Source organism: Arachis ipaensis, chromosome B04, assembly GCF_000816755.2.
Source record: "Arachis ipaensis cultivar K30076 chromosome B04, Araip1.1, whole genome shotgun sequence".
Taxonomy (NCBI): Eukaryota; Viridiplantae; Streptophyta; class Magnoliopsida; order Fabales; family Fabaceae; genus Arachis; species Arachis ipaensis.
The window spans coordinates 20,522,519-20,529,024 of NC_029788.2; the positions used below are offsets into that span (position 1 = coordinate 20,522,519).

A 6,506-nucleotide genomic window follows, 5' to 3' on the forward strand; every position below is an offset into this window, starting at 1 on the left:
TTTTCGCTAAGTATATATTTTTTGTGATTTTTTTGTCAACAATCAATTATACTTTTAAAAAATAAAAAACATAAAGATCAAATTTTTATCCCTTTAATAAGAGTAATTCTCCGTATACAAGTAATTTTCAATACAAGTGATACAAGTTATTTATATTCATGTCGTTTTACCTTTTTTTTTTTGCCTCCTTTTCTTCTTCTTCGTAATTTTTCTCTCTCGTTATCATCGTCATCAACACCACGTCTTCCTCCCTCTTTTTTTATTGAAATTTCTTCTCCTCTTTTCGTTTTCTCTTTCTCCTTCATCAAAATCACTAGAAAAAATGAAAAAATATTATTCAAGGTACTGTTTTACTGTTCTTCTAATTTTTTTTAGATTGTCTCTGTCATGTGACTCATCCTTAACCAGCAAAACATTAAAAGATTTCAATAAGAAATATACTGTCTCCCCCTATATTGGGTGTATTTCTTAAATCCTTTGGGTGTATTTCTGTAACTGTTTGGGTGTATTTCTGTAATCCTTTGAATGTATTTCTGTAATCGTTTGGGTGTATTTTTGTAATCGTTCGGGTGTATTTCTGAAGTTCCATCATCTTCAAAACAATTTCAAAACTTGATTTCAGAAACCATGAAAATCGAAAAAAATAGAAGGAGATCGAAGGCAAAGAGAGAACGCTTTTCTATACAAATCATACAAGTCATTTATATTCACGCCGTTTTCACGTTTTTTTTTGTGCCTCTTTTTCTTCTTCTTCTTTCTCCGTGCTTCCTCTTCTTCTTCTTCTTCTTCTTCTTTCTCTGTGTCTATTCTTCTTCTTTTTCGTAAAAAAGGAAATGAAGATGAAACACGCGAAGATGGTTCAATAACGCGCATGTTAGGCCCAACTTGTAAGAATTGTAAACAAAAGTGACTTGTATGTGTAGCACTCCTCGTCTCCATTTATTTTTTTGTTATTTGTAATTTAAAATTCTCTGAATATTCGAGCGTAAATTAAAATAGTCATTTACTTTTATAAATATCAAAACACGTCCCTTAAATTGAGTTTTGTGAATCTCCAATTATCCCTATGGGGTTAACTCAACTTCCATTACTTCAATATTGACTTGGATTATTAAGTATCAACATGGCATTCTAAAAATAAAATAACGTAGACACTACATGAATATAATCAAAATGGTATTTCAAATTGGTTAATAGGCTTGTGAAGATTTGAGAAAAGAATCTAAAGAATATAAAAAACAGTAAATGAAGAGAAGTTGAGAGAGAATGAGTAAGAATACATCAAGTAGTAATATTATTGATTGTGTTTCAGATACAAGACTTTGACTTCTATTTATACGTTAATAATGAGTAACTAACAGCTTTGCCTAATATGAAAATTATGTTGATTCCTAACTACCTTAACAGTTTTATTGTATACTACCTTGTATGTATCTGAAGAGTCTTTTAACTGCTTTTCAATTATTAAGAGTAGGATTGTGCATAAGTTATCACACTTTATTGATTGAATAGGTGATATCAGGTCTTGTCAAAGTGAGATAATATTGAAGTGCATCAACTGTGGACCTGTATAACTTAGGATTATCAAAAGGTTCAGAATCAATAGCATGTAATTTAAGAATCAATCATTAGTAGAGTAGGGACATGTTTAGAGTGTAATATATTAGTTTTGGTGAGTAGATCAATAATATATTTATATTGAGATACAAAAAGGCTACCACCAGATTATGGAGTAATTTAGTCACCAAAAAAAAAAAGATTATGGAGTAATTTGTAAGTCTAAAAAGAAGTTAAATCACATAAATCCTTGAGAGAAAACAAAATGCAATCTTTTTAATAAGAGTGTTAACAACATGAGGATCACTACTAGTGACAAGGATATCATCAACATATGCTAATAAATAAATGACATTATGAGATTGGAATTCTAATGAACAATGACGGATCAAATTTGGTTGCTTTAAAACCAAAATTATGTAAAGTTTGAGTAAGTGTAGAGTACCAAGTCCTGGGTGCTTGTTTATATATAGCTTTCTTTAAATGGTGTGGAAGTGAAGGCTCTTGGTGCTGACATTGCAGATTTAGAACGAGTCACCATAGAGTATGTTAGTTGATGGAGTTTATGGAATTGGGGGAAGAACAATCTCAATTTCAGAAATTGGTAATGATGTAGAATGATCATTTTGAGTTAAAAATGTTAAAACCGTATTAGCTAAATCCGAGGCTGCATTTGATGGAGGTATGTTAGGAGAGGTATTAACTAACTCTGATGATGGTGAAGTTTGATTAATAGGATTAGGAGGGACTTGAGAATACTGCATAGGGGCAATGTTAGTAGTAATAGAGTGCTAGAGTTAGTGAATCTTGTATGTAAGGAAATAGTGATTCATCAAAAATCACATTTCTGGATAACTATAACTTGCCATTTGGTGACAAACACTTGTAACCTTTATGGTAGATATAAATGAGATTTATAATCAAATTTATCTCTATTGTATGGTCTTAATAAAAGGTAACATGCACACCCAAACACTTTGAGAAATACATAATCAGTTTTCTATGGAAAAGCACCTCAAAAGGTGTTTTAAAGTCTTAAACAGCAGTTGGTAACCTACTAATAAGGTGTACAGCTGCTGTGAAGGCTTCATCCCAAAACATCATTGGCAATGAGGCCATGGCTAAGAGAGAAAGCCCAACCTTAGTAATATGTCTGTGCTTTCTCTCAACATTGCCTTATTGTTGATGAATATAAGGGCATGACAATCTATGAATAATACCTTCTAATGCTAAAAATGCAGTAAAAACTTGAGAAGTAAATTCCCCACCATGATCAGATTGTAGAGCTAAAATGGAGTGTCCTGTTTACTTCTCCATCCTCAATTTGTATTGTTTAAAGACTTTAAAAGCTTTTGATTTATTGACCAAAAGAAAGATACTAGTATATTTGCTAAATGCATCAACAAAACTAATATAAAAATGAAAACCATATCTTGAAGAAAAAGTCTAGGAAGCCAACTATAACTTAAGCCAACTCAAGCCAATCCTTTGTATTTCTAGTTTTGAAATTCGAAAAATTAGGGTAGTGGAATGTTGTTTTTTCTTTTTTATAACAGACCTCTTGTTTTTCAGCTAGTTGGTTCCCTAGTGGAATCGATAATTAATTAATTTTAAATTTTTTAAATTCAAAATTTTAAAAATTCAAAAGATTAAGTAAACCTAATTAAAACCTATAAAAACGTTTATCTTTTCTCTCACATTAATCTACTTACTTCCAACAATCATACACATAGACTCCTCTCACACCGTCAGGCCCTCTCCGCTTCCCCACCGCGACCCACTCTTTTTCTACCAGCGAGTCGCTGGAACCAACTCGGTGCCCGCTAGCCTCCGCACTCCCCATCATCGCCGCCACAACCTACTTGTAACCGAAGAAGAATCTCTTCATCGCCGCCTCTATTCCCTGCATCGCTTGCAACACCTCCACCACACTCTCCTTCTTTTCCGCATGAACTCTCATCGCAGCCTCAACTATCCCCGGCCCTCCCTTCGGATCAACCTCCACCTCCAACATCTCCGACATCATCCTCTTCATCTCCCTACACATCTTCGTCACCTCCACTAGCTCCTTTGACCGGAAGCAAAATGCCGCCGTATCGCCGAAACACGGAATCTCGATCTGCTTCTTCAGCTTCATCAAATCGTTTGGATCCATCAATAAGTGAAGCTCCTCGATCTCTGTTAGAAGCTTCCAGATCCGTTCCACTGCGTAGCACTCCCTCGCGGCCTTCTCGAACCCTTCCTTCCACCGACTTCGCAACACTCGAGCAGCACGGACTCCACAATCTGGTGCGTCGCGCGGAGATTCAAGTTCTCGAAGTTACCCACGTGATCAGGATGTTGTTCTCTGCGTGTTGGGATATTAGGTGCCGTTTTGATGATTAAAGAGATTGCAAACTACGATCTTAGTCAAAAAGAATCTTTGAACAATTATAGAAAAATAAAAAAAAATATTCATTTAATACGAAAAAAAACATCCTAATACTTAACAAAAGAAATATCCAGTTATATTTTAGCAAAAATAATTAAATATCTATAAAATTTAAAAAAAATTATGAAATTCTTAAAGAAATAGAGGCATTCACATTTCTAGTACAAAAAAATTCGAAAAATATATAAAAGAACATTCATTTAGTATAAAAAAAAATATTCTGATACTTAGCAGAAGAAACATCTATATATATTAACTCATGGAGATTTTGGATTCACCTAAAAGTATTTGGCTGATTTTTTGCTAATACCCTTTTGGTTCCTAGCATTGCTCATTAATTATTAATATAAATTAATGTGATTTTATTTAATTTTTGGCTGATAACCTCCTTACTATAAATAGATGTAAAAAAATTAAATGAAAATTGACGCATTTTTTGCCATTGAACAAAACTCACATATATATAGGTAATAAAGAACTAGAATTAATGAAAGGAATATTGCATTTATTCAGAATAGTTTGAACAATTTTTAGAGCTGGCTCAGTCTCTTATGCCATTAGAGCAATTATATCAACATCTATTTTTTTTAAGTGAGTGCTCTTTTATTAACATTGCTAGAAATAGAAGTAGAATTGAGTACAGTAGGTATGTTTCTTGGTACATAGAGGTTAAAAAATTCATATAGTTGATTTTATAGTTGATGGTTTTCCACCTTTTTTAGCAAATTGAGATGAAATTTTTTTTTTGAAAAATAATCTCCTAAATATTGGCTCTGTAGAGTGATGAGTATAGTTTTGCGCCATGTACTATAGTTGTTTTCATGCAACAAATCTGTGATAACGGGAAGAAAATACTTGGAATCAGAAGAAAAAGTGGGTGTTACTACCATGGCTCATATTGAAAGAACCTTGGCTCATAATACCATGTGAAGATTTGAAAAAGAATCTAAAGAATATGAAGAACAGTAAATGAAGAAGAGAAATTGAGAGAGAATAAATAAAATAAATCAAGTAGCAATATTATTGATTGCGTTTTAGATACAAGACTTGCACTCCTATTATACATTAATAATATGAGTAACTAACAGCTTTGCCTAATATGAAAAATCTATTAGATTCTTAATTGCCTTAACAGTTTTATTAAGTCACAAGCTAACTAACCATTCTCTACACTACTATCCTTTACAAGGCTCAATTTCATCCCTCCAATATAAAATCCTAAACTCCAAAATGAAAAACAACATTCATCTTCATCTTCTCTTCCGTTTCTGTTAACTGCTACTGCTACTCTTGTACTTGTTTTGCTTTTTGTGGATACTTTCAATTATATTTGGCGGTTATGTGTGTGTCACAATGGTATTTGGTAGAAGTGTTACTTGTCGCATGTTATTGGATGACTTCATTTAGTTCTGGCATCTTACTGTATTATTGTTGGTTGTAGTTTTATCAAATTGTAGAAAATGATACTACAGATCTTTATATATTGCTGATTTCACATTTATCACCGTGATTTGCTACATATTTGGCCTTCAAATGTTTTGCTTAGATCTTTGTTATGTAATATGTGCTTGATTGTTGGTTACATCTCTTGCTTTCGGAAGAGAAACTGATCAAGATGAATGTGATTTTTTCATTTTGGACTTGGGTTTTTATATTGAGGTAGAGACTAAATTCAGTTCAATCAATTAATTCAAAATATCATTTTGATGATATTCATGTGGTGCTTACGTCATTTTATCTTTTGGAATGTTATGTTGGCACTAAAAAGTCTAAAGTAAGCATTGTAATAATAAGTTGAATTATTACTAATTGATAGAGATCGGAGATCCTCAACTTAATTTGAGAGGCTAATTTGAATATTTATGAAATGAGTAGCTATTTTAGTTCACGTTTAAAAATTTAAAGACCATTTTAGATATTATTCATAACAATTTGATTATGTTATAATAAAAAAATTTGATTATTCAGGTGACAAATTTGATTATTTTACTATAAAATCTTTAATTATTTTCATTATTTTATTAAAAATATATATTAAAAAACTATAGAAATAGGCTAACCTGTATTGACTGATATTTGGTGTTCATTAAACATTTTTCGTAGTAATATTTTTTTTTTCAGTTTATGTGTTATAATTTAGTTTATAAAATTCTTTTATTTTGATTTATTTTTCTCATAAAACATAACCAAATTTTATTTTTGAATAAATTAAATAATTTCGCTTGTTTTTCTTCTGAATTAAAAAAAATTAAAAAAAAGGAAGAAGAAAACATGAAATAAATATGAAATTGTTAGGCAAATATAAGATACTCCATTTATTGGTTAGTTTAGTTAGTTTAATCCTGCATTTCGCGTGAAAGGGAATCCCTTGCAGGGAGGGGACCACATAGGTCAAAGGCAGTTCACCCCCTTTTTCTTTAATAGGATGAAAAAGAGAAGATAGATATAATAAAAGTAAATGGTGATCATAGTATAATTAATTAATTATAGATAGATATAATTAAATGTACAAAAATAA

At 31.4% G+C, this 6,506-nt stretch overlaps 1 pseudogene; it reads right to left on the reverse strand.

The window, feature by feature from the left end:
- On the reverse strand, positions 3,251-6,082 carry LOC107636221 (annotated as a pseudogene).